General features: G+C 47.1%; 1 pseudogene; it reads right to left on the minus strand.

Annotated features, from left to right (window-relative positions):
* Nucleotides 1–13,042: 13,042 nt before the first annotated feature.
* LOC141065394 (uncharacterized) lies at nucleotides 13,043–19,332 on the minus strand (annotated as a pseudogene).
* Between the last annotated feature and the right edge of the window lie 2,794 nt (nucleotides 19,333–22,126).

Raw genomic sequence — 22,126 nt, forward strand, 5'->3', positions numbered from 1 at the left:
AGGAGGGGGTGTCGCATTGTATGTTAGAAACGCATATATCTGCACAGAGATTGAAGCTTCAGAGACTGGGAGTTCTGTGGAAACTGTTTGGGTAAGAATACAAGGACAGAACAATGGAAAGGACACCATTGTAGGCATTTACTACAGGCCGCCTGTGCAAGCTGAAGATATGGATGAACTCTTTATGCATCAAATGGCCAAGTTCTCCAAAAAATATGACATAGTTGTCATGGGAGATTTCAACTATCCAGACATTTGTTGGGAATCTCTCTCAGGTAAAACTAACAGGTCAAGGAAATTCTTATCCTCTCTTGCTGACAACTTTATCTTCCAAAAGGTAGGGGAGAAAACAAGGGGAACTGCTACCTTGGATCTAATCCTTATAAACAGGGAGGAAATGGTTGAGGAGGTAAAAGTGGCTGGAACCCTAGGAGGTAGCGACCATGCTATTTTAGAATTTTGGATAACTAGAGGCGGAAGACCTGTGAAGACTCAGACGTCAAGGTTAGATTTCAGAAAGGCAGATTTTAAGGGATTCAGAAAGATAATTGGAGGAATCCAATGGCTGGATATCCTTAAAGACAAAAATGTCCAGGAAGGATGGGAAATCTTGAAAAATGAAATTCTCAAAGCACAGTTGTTAACAATTCCGAAAAGAGGGAAGAATAGGAAGCATTTAAGGAAACCAGGATGGGTGAACACAGAACTTAAGCACATGCTAAAAGGGAAGAAAAAAATGTTTATAAAATGGAAAGAGGGAGGCATATCTAAAGAAGAATATAATGCTGTCTGCAGAATCTGCAGGGCACAAATCAGATTATCTAAAGCTGAAAATGAATTGAGGCTTGCAAGAGATGTCAAAAGCAATAATAAAGGATTTTGGGGATATGTCAAAAGTAAAAGAAAAGTCAAAGATGCTATAGGATTTTTACAGGATGAAAATGATGAAATGGTAAGACAGGATGTTGAGAAGGCTGAACTTTTAAATTCCTATTTTGCATCTGTTTTCTCTCAGAAAGGAAATGTAACACCAACTGTTATTCACTGTCCTATTAAGGGAATAGAAGAATCCAGGATATCTATAAACAGAAAGATAGTGAGGAAACACTTAGCTAACCTAAATGAATTCAAGTCTCCAGGTCCAGATGAATTACACCCCAGAGTACTGAAGGAGATAGCAGAAGAAATTTCTGAACCACTCTCCATAATCTTTGAAAATTCTTGGAGAACAGGAGAAGTGCCAGAAGACTGGAGAAGAGCAAATGTTGTTCCTATCTTCAAAAAGGGGAAGAAGGTGGACCCAGGCAACTATAGGCCGGTGAGTCTGACTTCTATACCAGGAAAGATCTTTGAACAAATTATTAAACAACATGTAAGTCAATACCTGGATAAGAATGAAGTGATCAAACAGAGTCAGCATGGGTTTGTAACTAATAAGTCATGTCAGACTAACTTAATTTCCTTCTATGACGGTATCACTGATTGGGTGGATCAAGGAAATGCTGTAGATATAGTATATCTTGACTTCAGCAAAGCATTTGACAAAGTCTCTCATACAATCCTTATTGAAAAAATGACTAAGTATGGAATGGACAAGGCAACTGTTAGGTGGATTCATAGCTGGCTTAGTGATCGGACCCAAAGAGTGGTCGTAAATGGCTGCACATCCAGTTGGAAGAATGTCTCAAGTGGGGTACCACAGGGCTCTGTCCTGGGCCCTGTATTGTTCAACATCTTTATCAACGATTTAGATGAAGGAATTGAGGGTAAACTGATTAAATTTGCTGATGACACAAAGCTAGGAGGGATAGCTAATACTAGAGAAGAGAGAGAGAGGATTCAAAAAGATTTAAATAAACTGGAGAAGTGGGCAGTAACTAACAGAATGGTTTTTAACAGGGAGAAATGCAAAGTACTACATCTGGGCAATAAAAATGAAAAAAGCATATATAGAATGGGAGGAATAGGGCTAAGTGACAGCACATGTGAAAAAGACTTGGGTATACTAATAGATCACAGACTGAATATGAGTCAACAGTGTGATGCAGCAGCAAAAAAGGCAAATGCAGTTCTAGGATGTATTAACAGAAGCATACAGTCTAGATCACGTGAAGTCATTATTTCCCTCTACTCCTCTTTGGTCAGACCTCATCTGGAATATTGTGTCCAGTTTTGGGCACCACATTTTAAAAAGACATCAACAAACTGGAGCAAGTTCAGAAAAGAGCGACCAGAATGGTGACCGGTCTGCAAACCCTGTCTTATGAGGAAAGGTTGCAGGATTTGGGAATGTTTAGTTTGCAAAAGAGAAGACTGAGAGGAGACTTAATTGCTGTCTACAAATATCTAAAGGGCTGTCACATTGTAGAAGGCTCAACTTTATTCTCATTTGCACAAGGAAAGACTAGAAGCAATGGGATGAAACTGAATGGGAGGAGACACAGATTAGATATTAGAAAAAACTTTTTGACAGTTAGAGTGATCAATGAGTGGAACAGGCTGCCACGAGAAGTGGTGAGTTCTCCTTCAATGGAAGTCTTCAAACAGAGGCTGGACAGACATCTGACTGGGATGATTTAGCGAATCCTGCTTTGAGCAGGGGGTTGGACCAGATGGCCCAGGAGGTCCCTTCCAACTCTACGATTCTATGATTCTATGATTCTATGATAGCTGTGCCATCGAGCCTGTCACATAGCGCTCAGATATTCATTGGGCCTCACACAATCCAAAAGTGTCCAGTGTCCAAAAGTGTATGCAGAGATTCAAAATCTCCCTTATCCTCTAGTCACTTTTGTCACAGCTGTGCCATCGAGCCTGTCACATAGCGCTCAGATATCAGTGGGCCTCACACAATCCAAAAGTGTCCACTGTCCACAAGTGTGTACAGAAATTCAAAATCTCCCTTATCCTCTAGTCACTTTTGTCACAGCAGTGCCATCGAGCCTGTTACATAGCGCTCAGATATCAGTGGGCCTCACACAATCCAAAAGTGTCCACTGTCCACAAGTGTGTGCAGAAATTCAAAATCTCCCTTATCCTCTAGTCACTTTTGTCACAGCTGTGCCATCGAGCCTGTCACATAGCGCTCAGATATCAGTGGGCCTCACACAATCCAAAAGTGTCCAGTGTCCAAAAGTGTGTGCAGAAATTCAAAATCTCCCCTGTCCTATAGACACCTTGTACCTTGTTTTACATTACTATATAGTTTGTTGGATTTTGTCTACATTTCTACCAAAAATGAGGAAGGCTGGTGGAAGAGGCCGTGGAATTGGGCAGGGGTTGGCAGCTGGTAATGATGGTGTTGGTGGTGGATCTGATGGTAGTGGCAAGAGCAAAATAGGACCGAATGCAGGAGGTGTTGAGCCTGCGTCATCGTCTGGCTACATAAGGCCTCGAACGCTTAGTTTTCTAGGAGTTGGCAAACCGCTTTTAAAGCCAGAGCATCAGGAAAAAGTTTTGTCTTACATTGCTGACTCAGCCTCCAGCTCTATCGCCTCCTCTTCTTCAGTTGTAAAAAGTAAAAGCACTGAGTCGTCATTGGAGGCTCATGTTCATGAACCACACCTTTCCTTGTGTCCTTCACCCCAACCAAGATTGAAGGATGACGCAGGCCATACTACTGATTACTCCATGGAGCTGTTTTCACATACCATGCCTGGATTATCAAGTGAAATGGTGAATTACCCAGGCCAAGATGAATCTGACATGGAGTGCACTGATGCACAGCCGCTGATGGATGATTCTGCTGGTACATTCACTCAGAGCACTACATTGTCCTCGCAGTGTACAGAGCCAGATTCTGACCCTGATGAGACTCAGGTGCCCCTTCCCGCACACTATACCACCATACACGGTGACACAGAGGAAGGTGCACATGACATAGAAGAGGAGGTGATGGATGACCCAGTTGTTGACCCAGATTGGCATCCATTGGGGGAAGAGGGTGCTGCTTCCAATAGCTCAGATGAGGAGCATCCACAGCAGACATCGACATCGCAACAGCTGTTATCTGGCAGGCCCGGAGCACTCCAAAGACAGGTTCCAAACATCAAAAGAGTTGCTGGACAGCTTGTCCAGAGGGTCAAAAGATCACAGCGTGCTAGGCCGCAAAATGTCTGCCAAAGTAGGAAGAGTGCAGTGTGGCACTTTTTTGAACAAAATCCTCATGATCAGGCCAAGGTTATCTGTAAGAAGTGCGCAAAGACTTTTAGCCGAGGGAAAAATCTGAAAAATTTGAATACCAGTTGCATGCTTAGACATTTAACCAGCATGCACTTGCAAGCGTGGACACAACACCAAACCTCAAGTGCCACATGTGCAACTGATCACAACGAAGGTAGTCAGCAACGCTACATTGTTTCCCCCACTGTAAGCCCACCGGTTAGCACATCAGCAAATGTTGAGGTGTCGTTGCAAGGCCACAGCAGTCAGGGAATCCCACTGTTATATCAACGAAAGACTGATTCTAGGCCATCAGAAAGAACACCAACTCCATCACCATCATCAACCCTCTCTCAGTCCGCCCTGTCCACCGCTACTTCCACCATATGCAGCTCTCAAGTCCAGCTCACCCTCCCAGACACTATGAGTAGGTCAAGAAAGTACTCAGTCTCTCATCCGCGTACACTGGGTTTGAACGCCCACATTGCCAAACTAATCTCGTTTGAGATGATGCCCTTTCGGTTGGTGGAAAGCACAGCTTTCCGCGAACTCATGGCCTATGCAGTACCACGCTATGACCTACCCAGTCGCCACTTCTTCTCTCGCAAAGCCATCCCAGCCCTCCACCATCATGTGAAAGACCGCATTGTCCATGCACTCAAGCAGTCAGTGAGCGGAAAGGTGCACCTCACAACTGATGCATGGTCCAGTCGGCATGGCCAGGGCCGTTACGTGTCCATCACTGCGCACTGGGTTAATGTGGTGGATGCAGGGTCCACAGGGGACAGCGGTGGTGGGACAGTGCTGCCTAGCCCACGGTATAGGAAACAGTTGGCTGTAGGCGTTCGACCCTCCTCCTCCTCCTCCAGAAGCGAAAGCTCGTCCACAGAGCGCAGTCGTACGAGCACTCCATCTGCAGCTGCCACTGTTGCACACGATGTGTCCCCCTATCGAGCAGCTAGTGGAAAGCGTCAGCAGGCTGTGTTGCAGATGATGTGTTTGGGCAACAGACACACCGCCGAGGTGCTGGCCGAGTACTTGAAGCGACAAACTGAGTCATGGCTGGGCAGTGTACATCTTGAGGCAGGCAAGGTAGTTAGTGATAACGGACGTAATTTTGTGGCAGCCATAGCCCTTTCAAAACTCAGCCACATACCTTGCTTGGCTCACACCTTGAACCTGGTGGTGCAGTGCTTCCTCAAAAATTATCCGGAGTTAACAGCCCTGCTCCAGAAGGTGCGAAGACTGTGCGCGCACATCCGCCGGTCGCCTGTACACTCTGTTCGTATGCAGAAGCTGCAGCGATTGCTCCACCTTCCCAACCACCGCCTCATTATCGACATTGCAACAAGGTGGAACTCCACCCTGCACATGGTGGAGCGGCTGTGCGAGCAGAGGCAGGCCATAATGCATTTGTGGGAGGATACACGGCCAGGCACTTTGAGAGCAGACATGGAGTTGACAGGTGTGCAGTGGTCGAAGCTGAAAGACCTTTGTAAAGTCCTTCAGTGTTTTGAGGAATGCACACGGCTGGTAAGCGCAGACGACGCCATCCTAAGCATGAGCATCCCACTTATGCGTCTGCTCATGCAAACTTTGACGCACCTTAAGGAGCAGGCGTCTGCAGCCAATGTTGATGAGGAGGAAGAGGAGGAGGGAATCCTTGATGACATTCAGCCATTGTCTGCTCAGGGACCTCTCCTGGACGAGGTGGAGGAAGAAGAGGAGGAGGAGGATGATGATGGGGTTGATTACTTAGGGGAGGAGGATGCATCTCGTGGGGCAAGTGAAAATGTTGGCGTGGCAAGGTCTGGTACAGGGTTTGTGCGTGACTGGAGGGATGTGGATTTGCCAGAAAGTGCTCCTCCACCCAGCACTCGCAGTGCATCATTGACACCGGGAACATTGGCCCACATGTCAGATTATGCCTTGCGGATCCTAAAAAGGGACCCCCGCATTGCCAAAATGATGAACGATGACGACTACTGGTTGGCCAGCATCCTGGATCCACGCTATAAAGGCAAATTACAAAACATCATGCCACAGGAGAACCTTGACCTAATATTGGCTAATAAACAAGCAACTCTGGTAAATCGGTTGCTTGAGGCATTCCCAGCACACAGCAGCGGTGATGGTTCTCACACGAGCCGTACAGGCCGGGGGCAGCTTGGCAGAGGTGTTCGTGGTGCACACAGCAGAAGTGGTGTTGGAGACAGGGGTTTCATGACAATGTTGTGGACTGATTTTTCAAATACCGCTCACACAACTGGTAATACTGCATCGATGGAAAGTGACAGGAGACAGCAGTTGTCAACTATGGTTACAAACTACTTTTCCTCCCATGTCGATGTTCTCCCACACAGGTCATTCCCCTTTGACTATTGGGCCGCTAAACTGGACACCTGGCCTGAATTGGCCCAATATGCCTTACAGGAGCTCGCTTGCCCAGCTGCAAGTGTGCTATCGGAAAGAGTCTTCAGTGCCGCTGGATCAATCCTGACAGAAAAAAGGACCCGTCTGTCAACCCAAAATGTGGATGATCTAACCTTCATTAAAATGAACCATGCATGGGTTTCCAAGGATTTTGTCCCACCTTCCCCTGATGACACATAGGGTGACAGAAAAATGGCTTGCTTTGGTCCACCTCTTCCTGGGACTTCACCTATTTCGCCTTTTGCATCAGCTGAATGTCCAACATCAACATATGCCACTTTCTAAAACTCCCTAACTGTGCTGCCTCCCCCCCATGGCCGGGGTCACCACCTAGCGCACGACACCGTGCGAGTGCCGTTGCCCTGGACAGGTGGGTAGGCCGACTCTTGGGCGCGGGCACTGGCACAGGGTCCCTCATAGTGCAATCAAGTGTCTCTGACGGTGGTGGTGCACACCCGCCGTCAGACACACCGCTGTACTATGAGGGGCCCAGTGCCAGTACCGACGCCCACGAGTGGGCCCCCCTTGCTTGGGCAGGGCCCCAGCATTTGCAATCTTTACCTCTCCCTGCTCCTCCGCTGTGTAATCTGGGCCGTCAAATCCATACTGTGCCTGACACCGTCTGAGCCTGCCTCCTGAGACATATATTTTGAATGTGTACGCTATCCATACATGTTATCCAGAGATACGGTACCCTTTCTAACCTTTGTGCAATCACGTGCAATCCATACTGGGCCTAACACCGTCTGAGCCTGCCTCATGCTGTATAGACATATATTTTGAATGTGTACGCTATCCATACATGTTATCCAGGGATACGGTACCCTTTCTAACCTTTGTGCAATCACGTGCAATCCATACTGGGCCTAACACCGTCTGAGCCTGCCTCATGCTGTATAGACATATATTTTGAATGTGTACGCTATCCATACATGTTATCCGGGGATACGGTACCCTTTCTAACCTTTGTGCAATCACGTGCAATCCATACTGGGCCTAACACCGTCTGAGCCTGCCTCCTGCTGTATAGACATATATTTTGAATGTGTACGCTATCCATACATGTTATCCGGGGATACGGTACCCTTTCTAACCTTTTTGCAATCACGTGCAATCCATACTGGGCCTAACACCGTCTGAGCCTGCCTCCTGCTGTATAGACATATATTTTGAATGTGTACGCTATCCATACATGTTATCCAGGGATACGGTACCCTTTCTAACCTTTGTGCAATCACATGCAATCCATACTGGGCCTAACACCGTCTGAGCCTGCCTCCTGAGACATATATTTTGAATGTGTACGCTAGACATACATGTTATCCGGGGATACGGTACCCTTTCTAACCTTTGTGCAATCATGTGCAATCCATACTGGGCCTAACACCGTCTGAGCCTGCCTCCTGAGACATATATTTTGAATGTGTACGCTATCCATACATGTTATCCAGGGATACGGTACCCTTTCTAACCTTTGTGCAATCACGTGCAATCCATACTGGGCCTAACACCGTCTGAGCCTGCCTCATGCTGTATAGACATATATTTTGAATGTGTACGCTATCTATACATGTTATCCAGGGATACGGTACCCTTTCTAACCTTTGTGCAATCACGTGCAATCCATACTGGGCCTAACACCGTCTGAGCCTGCCTCCTGAGACATATATTTTGAATGTGTACGCTAGACATACATGTTATCCAGGGATACGGTACCCTTTCTAACCTTTGTGCAATCACGTGCAATCCATACTGGGCCTAACACCGTCTGAGCCTGCCTCATGCTGTATAGACATATATTTTGAATGTGTACGCTATCCATACATGTTATCCGGGGATACGGTACCCTTTCTAACCTTTGTGCAATCACGTGCAATCCATACTGGGCCTAACACCGTCTGAGCCTGCCTCCTGAGACATATATTTTGAATGTGTACGCTAGACATACATGTTATCCGGGGATACGGTACCCTTTCTAACCTTTGTGCAATCACGTGCAATCCATACTGGGCCTAACACCGTTTGAGCCTGCCTCCTGAGACATATATTTTGAATGTGTATGCTATCCATACATGTTATCCAGGGATACGGTACCCTTTCTAACCTTTGTGCAATCACGTGCAATCCATACTGGGCCTAACACCGTCTGAGCCTGCCTCATGCTGTATAGACATATATTTTGAATGTGTACGCTATCCATACATGTTATCCAGGGATACGGTACCCTTTCTAACCTTTGTGCAATCACGTGCAATCCATACTGGGCCTAACACCGTCTGAGCCTGCCTCCTGAGACATATATTTTGAATGTGTACGCTATCCATACATGTTATCCAGGGATACGGTACCCTTTCTAACCTTTGTGCAATCACGTGCAATCCATACTGGGCCTAACACCGTCTGAGCCTGCCTCCTGAGACATATATTTTGAATGTGTACGCTATCCATACATGTTATCTGGGGATACGGTACCCTTTCTCACCTTTGTGCAATCACGTGTAATCCATACTGGGCGTGAGAACGGCTGGCGAGCTGTTAAGCAAGCTATAGCACCTGTCCAGACAAGTACAGGGATTCCCTAGCGAGGAGAGTTATTTGATTGTTTTCAATGTTGGGACAGCAATTTTTGGGGAGCACTATACTCTGGAGAATGATAGATGGGGCCCACCATACACTGGAACATTCCAAAGGTGGACATCAGACACTGGAGCAGCATTTACAGGGCCCATTATACACCATTATACATTAGAAATGGGGCCCATTATGTTTGGAGCATTATTTGGGCCCATAAGACAGTGGAGCTTCATCCATGGGGACCAACATATACTGTAGCATTATGTGGAGCTCATCATATACTGTTTCAAACATTATATGGGACCAATGATTCTGTATGGAGAAATAGATGGGCCTCGTCATGAGATGTAAAAAGTGAGGTATTTTTCATTGTACTATACCGCTATTTCTCTGCCGTATCGGAGCATGATGAGTTGTGGTATGTGTTAAAGGGGTACTCTTTCGCCCAGGGCACATCAAAACCTGGAGAGAGCCCTCCATCCACACAGTTTGTAGCCAAATAACCCCCATTTTTCAGTGCGTAACTTGTATTATGAAGTTAATTAAGGTTGACAAGCTTAATAAAGAAGAATTGATGCTTTTGGCATTCAAATGGGCACTGTAGGTGTGTTTCCTGTCCTCCTCTCACTGCCGACTTTCATTCCCCATTGACTTACATTGGGTTTCGTGTTTCGGGACGACCCCGACTTTTCCCTGTAATCGGACGATCTTGCTCGACCCGACTTTTGGAAAAGTCGGGTTTCACGAAACGAAACGCGACCCTAAAAAACCAAAAGTCACTCAACTCTAGTAGCGTCTCCTGTGCCCCCTGACGAAAATGGCAATCAATACGTATCACCAAACTCATGGCAGACTCCAACGATGCCGGAGTCTCATACATCAGGAGGGCTTGTTTAACCTTCCCTGATACCCCATGAATAAACTGGCTCCGCAGCGCTGGGTCATTCCACTGTGTGTCTACTGCCCAACGGCGAAATTCCGAACAGTAGTCCTCCGCCAAGCGCTCCCCCTGGCGGAGGGCGCGGATTTTAGATTCCGCTAGAGCCAGTCTGTCAGCATCATCGTAAATGAGCCCGACAGCAGAAAAAACATTATCGACAGAATGAAATGTAGCAGAGTCAGCTGGTAAGGAAAATGCCCATGCTTGGGGGTCACCACTCAGTAATGACAACACCAGACCTACCCGCTGAGCCTCATTACCTGAGGAGATAGGGCGCATGCGGAAGTATAACTTGCAGGCCTCACGAAATATGACAAATTTGCTGCGTTCCCCTGAGAATCGTTCTGGCAGCGGGATCTTCGGCTCTGCACCGATACCTGCAGATGCTGATTGCACCTTTGTTACTACCAGGCCCTGCTGCTGAACTGCCCCTTTCAACTCGGAGACCTGTAAGGACAGCGCCGCCAACTGGCGGGTTATGGAATCTAAGGGATCCATGGACTCCTGAAAAATGTGGGCCGATTATAATGTCACACGGGGCTTAGCTCAACTAAGACTGAAATACCCGGGGCCCCTGTGATGTCCCTTTAACTAGGGGAAACCCTGTCTGGCCCTCAACCCAGGGTTTTTGCTGATGGTGCAAATGCCTGAGCCTCCAACCTTTCCTTATCTCCTGCTCAGCCCTGAGCTTAACCCTCCACCCGCCACCCAGTGAGGAGACAAACCACCAAAGCCCCACACAAATAATGACAGACAGGGAGAACTTAAACTGCACAGCGCCGCACGCACACAGGAATATACAGTAATGTGAACAGGGCACAACTAAACACAAATATGGGAAGGAGAAAAGGTAACAACGGATCATACGACACCAGATACGAATCTCTCTCTCTCCAACACCTCCACTCCAGACCGGAACCACTTGGTATGAAACACAAGCTATAATCGGTGACGCCCATAGGCCAGCATGACTATTTAAAGACCGTGGGCATGACTAAACATCCAACCTGGTCTCCAGCAAGATTAACCCCCGAGAGCCTGAGAAGTTCAAGCCGGCGCCACTGAGGCTATAGTGGACGGAGGTGGAACTACCTCTGCCTGCCGGACGCTGTGGTGTGAATAGCGTCCGACCTGACAACTATAGGCCGGTGAGTCTGACTTCTATACCAGGAAAGATCTTTGAACAAATTATTAAACAACATGTATGTCAGTACCTGGATAAGACTGAAGTGATTAAACAGAGTCAGTATGGGTTTGTAACTAATAAGTCATGTCAGACTAACTTAATTTCCTTCTATGATGGAATCACTGATTGGGTAGATCAAGGAAATGCTGTAGATATAGTATATCTTGACTTCAGCAAAGCATTTGACAAAGTATCTCAATCCTTATTGAAAAAATGACTAAGTATGGAATGGACAAGGCAACTGTTAGGTGGATTCATAACTGGCTTAGTGATTGGACCCAAAGAGTGGTCGTAAATGGCTGCACATCCAGTTGGAAGAATGTCTCAAGTGGGGTACCACAGGGCTCTGTCCTGGGCCCTGTATTGTTCAACATCTTTATCAACGATTTAGATGAAGGAATTGAGGGTAAACTGATTAGATTTGCTGATGACACAAAGCTAGGAGGGATAGCTAATACTAGAGAAGAGAGAGAGAGAGGATTCAAAAAGATATAAATAAACTGGAAAAGTGGGCAGCAACTAACAGAATGGTTTTTAACAGGGAAAAATGCAAAGTACTACATCTGGGCAATAAAAATGAAAAAAGCATATACAGAATGGGAGGAATAGGGCTAAGTGACAGCACATGTGAAAAAGACTTGGGCATACTAATAGATCACAGACTGAATATGAGTCAGTGTGATGCAGCAGCAAAAAAGGCAAATGCAATTCTAGGATGTATTAACAGAAGCATACAGTCTAGATCACGTGAAGTCATTATTTCCCTCTACTCCTCTTTGGTCAGACCTCATCTGGAATATTGTGTCCAGTTTTGGGCACCACATTCTAAAAAAGACATCAACAAACTGGAGCAAGTTCAGAAAAGAGCGACCAGAATGGTGACCGGTCTGCAAACCCTGTCTTATGAGGAAAGGTTGCAGGATTTGGGAATGTTTAGTTTGCAAAAGAGAAGACTGAGAGGAGACTTAATAGCGGTCTACAAATATCTAAAGGGCTGTCACATTGTAGAAGGATCAACTTTATTCTCATTTGCACAAGTAAAGACTAGAAGCAATGGGATGAAACTGAATGGGAGGAGACACAGATTAGATATTAGAAAAAACTTTTTGACAGTTAGAGTGATCAATGAGTGGATCAAGCTGCCACAAGAAGTGGTGACTTCTCCTTCAATGGAAGTCTTCAAACAGAGGCTGGACAGACATCTGACTGGGATGATTTAGCGAATCCTGCTTTGAGCAGCGGGTTGGACCAGATGGCCCAGGAGGTCCCTTCCAACTCTACGATTCTATGATTCTATGATTCCAGTATATAACCTGTCCTCTCCACACATCTCTGCCCTAATAATAATAATAATAATAATTTTTATTTATATAGCGCCAACATATTCCGCAGCACTTTACAATTAAGCGGGGACATGTACAGACAATAAATTCAATACAAGTTAAGACAATTCAAACAATGACATTAGGAGTGAGGTCCCTGCTCGCAAGCTTACAATCTACAAGGAAATGGGGGGACACAGTAGGTGAGAAATGCTTGTTAATTCAGGTCTGGCAATTATAATAGGGATTTTCATATAAAGCTGCATGATCCGGTCATCAGCCCGTGTGTTTAAGTGCAATAGACAAGTATCAAGTGCAGTTATGTGCATGAAGGGTGTGGAGACAGATGAATAGTAGGGTGCAGATTCAGAATAATATTTGGAAGGAGGGAACAGGGCAAAGTTAGCTTGCTGAGTAGTTGATGTGATAGGCTTCTTTGAAGAGATGGGTTTTCAAAGCGCGCTTGAATAGGTCAGGGCTAGGTATCAGTCTGATCGTCTGGGGAAGTGCATTCCAGAGAGCTGGAGCAGCACGAGAGAAGTCTTGGAGACGGAGGTGCGAGGTTCGGATTACGGGGGATGTTAGTCTTAGGTCATTTGTAGAACGGAGGGCACGTGTAGGGCGATAGACAGAGATGAGAGAGGAGATATAAGGCGGTGCAGAACAGTGGAGAGCTTTATGGGTGAGAGAGATGAGTTTATACTGGACCCTGTAGCGAATAGGTAGCCAGTGTAATGACTGGCATAAGATGGAGGCATCGGTGAAGCGGCTGGACAGAAATATGACCCTGGCTGCCGCATTCAAGATGGATTGGAGAGGAGAAAGTTTGGTAAGAGGGAGACCGATCAGAAGAGAGTTGCAGTAGTCCAGACGAGAATGAATAAGAGCGACAGTAAGAGTCTTAGCAGTTTCAAAGGTGAGAAAAGGTCGGATTCTGGAGATGTTTTTAAGATGCAGGTGACAAGAGCGACTGAGTGATCGGATGTACGGAGTAAAGGAAAGTTCAGTGTCGAATATGACCCCAAGACAGCGGGCATGCTGCTTGGGAGTTATGGTTGAACCCTCCAGGGTGCCCTAATCTCCTGATACCTACTCACACATAATCTCCAGTATATATCGTGTCCTCTCCATACATCTCTGTCCTAATCTCCTGATACCTCCTCACACATAATCTCCAGTATATAACCTTTCCTCTCCATACATCTCTGCCCTAATCTCCTGATACCTCCCCACACATAATCTCCTGTATATAACCAGTTCTCTCTATACATCGCTGCCCAAATCTCCTGATACATCCCCACACATAATCCCCAGTATAAAACCTGTCCTCTCCATACATCTCTGCGCTAATCTCCTGATACTTCCCCACGCATAATCTCCAGTATATAAACTGTCCTCTCCATACATCTCTGCCCTAATCTCCTGATACCTCCCCACACATAATCTCCAGTATATAACCTGCCCTCTCCATACATCTCTGTCCTAATCTCCTGATACCCACCACACATAATCTCCAGTATATGACCTGTTCTCTCCTTACATCTCTGTTCTAATCTCCTGATACCTCCCCACACATAATCCCCAGTATGTAACCTGTCCTCTCCATACATCTCTGCGCTAATCTCCTGATACTTCCCCACGCATAATCTCCAGTATATAACCTGTCCTCTCCATACATCTCTGTCCTAATCTCCTGATACCCACCACACATAATCTCCAGTATATGACCTGTTCTCTCCTTACATCTCTGTTCTAATCTCCTGATACCTCCCCACACATAATCCCCAGTATGTAACCTGTCCTCTCCATACATCTCTGCGCTAATCTCCTGATACTTCCCCACGCATAATCTCCAGTATATTAACTGTCCTCTCCATACATCTCTGCGCTAATCTCCTGATACTTCCACACACACAATCTCCAGTATATAACCTGTCCTCTCCATACATCTCTGTCCTAATCTCCTGATACCCACCACACATGATCTCCAGTATATGACCTGTTCTCTCCTTACATCTCTGTTCTAATCTCCTGATACCTCCCCACACATAATCCCCAGTATGTAACCTGTCCTCTCCATACATCTCTGCGCTAATCTCCTGATACTTCCCCACGCATAATCTCCAGTATATAAAATGTCCTCTCCATACATCTCTGCCCTAATCTCCTGATACATCCCCACACATAATCCCCAGTATATAACCTGTCCTCTCCATACATCTCTGCACTAATCTTCTGATACATCCCCACACATAATCCCCAGTATGTAACCTGTCCTCCCCATACATCTCTGCCCTAATCTCCTGATACATCCCCACACATAATCCCCAGTATATAACCTGTCCTCTCCATACATCTCTGCACTAATCTTCTGATACATCCCCACACACAATCTCCAGTATATAACCTGTCCTCTCCATACATCTCTGCCCTAATCTCCTGATACATCCCCACACATAATCCCCAGAATATAACCTGTCCTCTCCATACATCTCTGCCTTAATCTCCTGATACCTCCCCACACATAATCCCCAGTATATAACCTGTCCTCTCCATACATCTCTGCCCTAATTTCCTGATACATCCCCACACATAATCCCCAGAATATAACCTGTCCTCTCCATACATCTCTGCCCTAACATCCTGATACCTCCCCACACATAATCTCCAGTATATTATTATTATTATTATTATTTATTGTTATAGCGCCATTTTTTCCATGGCACTTTACATGTAAGGAGGGGTATACATAATAAAAACAAGTACAATAATGTTAAACAATACAAGTCATAACTGGTACAGGAGGAGAGAGGACCCTGCCCGCGAAGGCTCACAATCTACAAGGGATGGGCAAGGATGCAGTAGGCGAGGGTAGAGCTGGTCGTGCAGCGGTTTGGTCGGTCGGTGGTTACTACAGGTTATAGGCTTGTCGGAAGATGTCGGTCTTCAGGCTCTTTTTGAAGGTTTCCATGGAAGGCGAGAGTCTGATATGTTGTGGTAAAGAGTTCCAGAGTAAGGGTGATGCGCGAGAGAAATCTTGTATGCGATTGTGGGAAGAGGAGATAAGAGGGGAGTAGAGAAGGAGATATTGTGAGGATCGGAGGTTGCATGCAGGAAAGTACCGGGAGACGAGGTCACAGATGTATGGAGGAGACAGGTTGTGGATGGCTTTGTATGTCATGGATAGGGATTTGTACTGGAGTCTCTGGGCAATGGGGAGCCAGTGAAGGGATTGACAGAGGGGAGAAGCTGGGGAATAGCGGGGGACAGGTGGATTAGTCGGGCAGCAGAGTTTAGAATAGATTGGAGGGGTGCGAGAGTGTTTGAGGGGAGGCCACAGAGCAGGAGGTTGCAGTAGTCAAGGCGAGAGATGATGAGGGCATGGACTAGGGTTTTTGCAGATTCTTGGTTGAGGAATGAACGGATTCGTGAAATATTTTTGAGTTGAAGTCGGCAGGAAGTGGAAAGGGCTTGGATATGTGGTTTGAAGGACAGATCAGCGTCAAGGATTACCCCGAGGCAGCGAGCTTGTGGGACTGGGGAGAGTGGGCAGCCATTTACTGTAATGGATAGGTTCGTTGGGGGGGTCACGTGAGATGGGGGAAAGATGATGAATTCTGTTTTGTCCATGTTAAGTTTCAGAAATTTAGCGGAGAAGAAGGATGAAATAGCAGTCAGACATTGAGGGATTCTGGTTAGTAGGGAGGTGATATCTGGTCCAGAGATGTAGATCTGTGTGTCATACCCACAAGATTCCTATTTTGTTTCTCTCACTGAGAGCACTTTATATATCAGCATAGAGGTGATACTGAAAGCCATGAGACTCTATGAGCTGTCCCAAGCCGAAGGTATAGATGGAGAAGAGCAGGGGTCCTAGGGCTGAACCTTGCGGGACTCCGACGGATAGGGGGCGAGGTGAGGAGGTGGTGTGTGAGTGGGAGACGCTGAATGTCTGGTCTGTTAGGTATGATGAGATCCAGGATAGGGCCAAGTCTGTGATGCCAAGATATGAGAGGGTCTGTAGTAATAGGGAATGGTCCACTGTGTCAAAGGCAGCCGACAGGTCCAGGAGGAGGAGGACAGAGTAGTGTCGCTTGCTCTTGGTGGTTAAGAGGTCATTGGTGACCTTAGTAAGGGCAGTTTCAGTGGAGTGGTGTGACCGGAAGCCAGATTGTAAGCGGTCGAAGTAGCTGGATACAGAGGATGGGTCAAGAGAGGGCTTTTTGAGGATAGGTGTGATGGAGGCATGTTTAAAGCTTGAGGGGAAAACACCAGTTGTTAGTGATAGGTTGAAGAGATGGGTTAGGGTTGGGATGAAGACTGTGGTGAGGTTTGGGATGAAATGGGATGGGATCGGGTCAAGTGCACAGGTGGTGAGATGTGATCTTGAGAGTAGAGTGGAGAGTCGATCTTCTGTAATGGTGGAGAAGTTGGTTTTGGAGGTGTAGGGCTGGGAAGTCAGGAGGAAGGGCTGTGTGGGTTGTTGACCAAAACTGTCTCTGATGTTATCAATCTTCTGCTTGAAAAATGAGGCAAAGTCTTCAGCTGAGATGAGTGGGGAGGGAGGAGAGAATTGAAGGTGTTGAATAACTGTTTAGGGTTGTGAGACAGAGAGGATATGAGAGATGAGAAGTAGGTTTGTTTAGCTGTGGCGAGTGTGGTCTTGAAAGTAGTGAGGGACTGTTTGAATGCGATGAAGTGCTCGTTGGAGTGGGATCTTTTCCATCTGCGCTCAGCAGCCCTGGAAGCTCACCTCAGTTCTTTGGTCAGGCTGGTGTGCCAGGGCTGTCTGTTGATTTTGCGAGCTTTGGTATGTGTAAGTGGGGCAGCAGATTCCAAAGCTACAGCTATTGTGGTGTTATATAGAGTAGCAGCGTCATCCGCATTGTGTAAGGAACTTATATCTGTGAGAGGGATTCAGAGAATGAGTGTAGGTCAAGGTGTTTAAGATTTCTGCGAGGGTGTGAAAGTTTGTGGGGTGGGGATTCTAGACATGGAGTGGAGAGGGAAGAGAATGTAAGTAGGTTGTGGTCAGAGAGAGGAAGAGGTGAGTTAGAGAGGTTAGATAGGGAGCATAGGCGGGTGAAGATGAGGTCCAGTGTGTGGCCGTTTTTGTGGGTGGCTGCAGAAGACCATTGAGTGAGGCCGAAGGAGGAAATGAGAGATAGAAGTTTAGTGGCAGCTGAGAGGGAGGTGTCAATGGGGATGTTGAAGTCACCCATGATGATAGTAGGGATGACCGTGGAAAGGAAATGAAGTAGCCAGGTGGAGAAGTGGTCAAAGAAGGTGGTGGCTGGCCCTGGGGGGCGGTAGATGACAGACAGTTGGAGGTTGGAGGGGGAGTAGATGCGCACAGAGTGCATCTCAAAGGAAGGAAGGGTAACAGAGGGTGGCAGTGGGATTGGGGTGAAGGAGCAGGTATCTGACAGGAGAAAACCAACTCCTCCGCCATGTTTGCTGCTGGGGCGGGGGGTGTGAGAAAGGTGGAAGCCACCATATGAAAGTGCAGCAGGAGAGGCTGTGTCAGAGGGGGTGAGCCAGGTTTCGGTGATGGCGAGGAAGGAAAGTTTGGTAGTAGCAAAAAGATCATGGATGTAGGAAAGCTTGTTGCAGACAGAGCGAGCGTTCCACAGAGCTCCTGTTAGTGGGACTGGGGAAGTGGGGGCTGGGTGAATGGGTATAAGGTTGGAGTGGTTACGGAAGGTTGTGATAGAGCGTGGATGGGAGGTAGAAATGACTGTGGGAATGTGGTGAGGAGGACCAGGATTTGGAGAGATATCACCAGCAGTGAGGAGCAGAGAAAGTGTTAGCAGGTGAGAGCAGAAGAGGGCATGAGGGGGCTGTCTGTGCTTGGAGAGAGAGGATTGTAGGTTAAGGAACAGTTTTGAGGAGGAGGTAAGGTGGATGGGGAGGATTGAAGGAGAGATGAACAGTTCCTTACTAGGAGTAGGGATTAGGGGAATTAGCAGAACGTGAAGGATTATAGGGGTGAAAGTGAAAAGAAACAGAAACATTGTGTACAGTGACTGTGTACAGTTACCTTCAGTTCCCTTCTGGTTCAATTCTGGTTTTAATTCTAAAATTTATCTGAACACTTCTAGAACACACTTATAGGAATCACACTGCAGACTGAAGTCGATGCAGACTTGAGCTATGCAATATATGTACAACTAAGTGCAGTCAGGTGTGAAGCAGAGAGGAGTGGTCTCTGCTCATCTGGGTCAGAGAATTAAGGGTCGACCAGATGCATACAATCACTCCTCTCTGCTTCACACCTGACTGCACTTAGTAGTACATATATTGCATAGCTCAAGTCTGCATAGACTTCAGTCTGCATTGTGATTTCTATAAGTGTGTTCTAGAAGTGTGCAGATAAATATTAGAATTAAAACCAGAATTGAACCAGAAGGGAACTGAAGGTAACTGTACACAATGTTTCTGTTTGTTTTCACTTTCACCCCTATAATCCTTCACTTTCTGCTAATTCCCCTAATCCCTACTCCTAGTAAGGAACTGTTCATCTCTCCTTCAATCCTCCCCATCCACCTTACCTCCTTCTCAAAACTGTTCCTTAACATACAATCCTCTGTCTCCAAACACAGACAGCTCCCTCATGCCCTCTCCTGCTCCCACCTGCTAACACTTTCTCTGCTCCTTCTCACTGCTGGTGATATCTCTCCAAATCCTGGTCCTCCTCACCACATTCCTACAGTCATCTCTACCTCCCATCCACGCTCTATCACAACCTTCCGTAACCACTCCAACCTTATACCCATTCACCCAGCCCCTACTTCCCCACTCCCACTAACAGGAGCTCTGTGGAACGCTCGCTCTGTCTGCAACAAGCTTTCCTACATCCATGATCTTTTTGCTACTACCAAACTTTCCTTCCTCGCCATCACCGAAACCTGGCTCACCCCTTCTGACACAGCCTCTCCTGCTGCACTTTCATATGGTGGCTTCCACCTTTCTCACACCCCCCGCCCCAACAGCAAACATGGCGGAGGAGTTGGTTTTCTCCTGTCAGATACCTGCTCCTTCACCCCAATCCCACTGCCACCCTCTGTTACCCTCCCTTCCTTTGAGATGCACTCTGTGCGCATCTACTCCCCCTCCAACCTCCAACTGGCTGTCATCTACCGCCCCCCAGGGCCAGCCACCACCTTCTTTGACCACTTCTCCACCTGGCTACTTAATTTCCTTTCCGCGGACATCCCTACTATCATCATGGGCGACTTCAACATCCCCATTGACACTTCCCTCTCAGTTGCCAGTAAACTTCTAACTCTCACTTCCTCCTTCGGCCTCACTCAATGGTCTTCTGCAGCCACCCACAAAGACGACCACACACTGGACCTCATCTTCACCCGCCTATGCTCCCTATCTAACCTCTCTAACTCACCTCTTCCTCTCTCTGACCACAATCTTCTCACATTCTCTTCCCTCTCCACTCCATGTCTACAATCCCCACCCCATAAACTTTCACAACCTCGCAGAAATCTTAAACACCTTGACCTACACTCATTCTCTGAATCCCTCCTCCCTCTCACAGATATAAGTTCCTTACACAATGCGGATGACGCTGCTGCTCTATATAACACCACAATAGCTGTAGCTTTGGAATCTGCTGCCCCACTTACACATACCAAAGCTCGCAAAATCAACAGACAGCCCTGGCACACCAGCCTGACCAAAGAACTGAGGCGAGCTTCCAGGGCTGCTGAGCGCAGATGGAAAATATCCCACTCCAACGAGCACTTCATCGCATTCAAACAGTCCCTCACTACTTTCAAGACCACACTCGCCACAGCTAAACAAACCTACTTCTCATCTCTCATATCCTCTCTGTCTCACAACCCTAAACAGTTATTCAACACCTTCAATTCTCTCCTCCGTCCCCCAGCACCTCCTCCCTCCCCACTCATCTCAGCTGAAGACTTTGCCTCATTTTTCAAGCAGAAGATTGATAACATCAGAGACAGTTTTGGTCAACAACCCACACAGCCCTTCCTCCCGACTTCCCAGCCCTCCACCTCCAAAACCAACTTCTCCACCATTACAGAAGATCGACTCTCCACTCTACTCTCAAGATCGCATCTCACCACCTGCGGACTTGACCCGATCCCATCCCACTTCATCCCAAACCTCACCACAGTCTTCATCCCAACCCTAACCCATCTCTTCAACCTATCACTAACAACTGGTGTTTTCCCCTCAAGCTTTAAACATGCCTCTATCACACCTATCCTCAAAAAGCCCTCTCTTGACCCATCCTCTGTATCCAGCTACCGCCCTATATCACTTCTCCCCTATGCCTCCAAGCTACTGGAACAACACGTCTACCTTGTACTGTCCTCCCATCTCTCATCTTGCTCCCTCTTCGCCCGCTTACAATCTGGCTTTCGGTCACACCACTCCACTGAAACTGCCCTTACTAAGGTCACCAATGACCTCTTAACCGCCAAGAGCAAGCGACACTACTCTGTCCTCCTCCTCTTGGACCTGTCGGCTGCCTTTGACACAGTGGACCATTCCCTATTACTACAGACACTCTCATCTCTTGGCATCACAGACTTGGCCCTATCCTGGATCTCATCATACCTAACAGACCGGACATTCAGCGTCTCCCACTCACACACCACCTCCTCACCTCGCCCCCTATCCGTCGGAGTCCCGCAAGGTTCAGTCCTAGGACCCCTGCTCTTCTCCATCTACACTTTCGGCTTGGGACAGCTCATAGAATCTCATGGCTTTCAGTATCACCTCTATGCTGATGACACACAGATCTACATCTCTGGACCAGATATCACCTCCCTACTAACCAGAATCCCTCACTGTCTGACTGCTATTTCATCCTTCTTCTCCGCTAGATTTCTGAAACTTAACATGGACAAAACAGAATTCATCATCTTTCCCCCATCTCACGTGACCCCCCCAACGAACCTATCCATTACAGTAAATAGCTGCCCACTCTCCCCAGTCCCACAAGCTCGCTGCCTCGGGGTAATCCTTGACGCTGATCTCTCCTTCAAACCACATATCCAAGCCCTTTCCACTTCCTGCCGATTTCAACTAAAAAATATTTCACGAATCCGTTCATTCCTCAGCCAAAAATCTGCAAAAACCCTAGTCCATGCCCTCATCATCTCTCGCCTTGACTACTGCAACCTCCTGCTCTGTGGCCTCCCCTCAAACACTCTCGCACCCCTCCAATCTATTCTAAACTCAGGTGCCCGACTAATCCACCTGTCCCCCCGCTATTCCCCAGCTTCTCCCCTCTGTCAATCCCTTCACTGGCTCCCCATTGCCCAGAGACTCCAGTACAAAACCCTAACCATGACATACAAAGCCATCCACAACCTGTCTCCTCCATACATCTGTGACCTCGTCTCCCAGTACTTTCCTGCACGCAACCTCCGATCCTCACAAGATCTCCTTCTCTACTCCCCTCTTATCTCCTCTTCCCACAATCGCATACAAGATTTCTCTCGCGCATCACCCTTACTCTGG

The sequence above is a fragment of the Dendrobates tinctorius genome, unplaced genomic scaffold (assembly GCF_039654945.1).
Source record: "Dendrobates tinctorius isolate UK_male_01 unplaced genomic scaffold, ASM3965494v1 ptg000251l, whole genome shotgun sequence".
Lineage (NCBI taxonomy): Eukaryota > Metazoa > Chordata > Amphibia > Anura > Dendrobatidae > Dendrobates > Dendrobates tinctorius.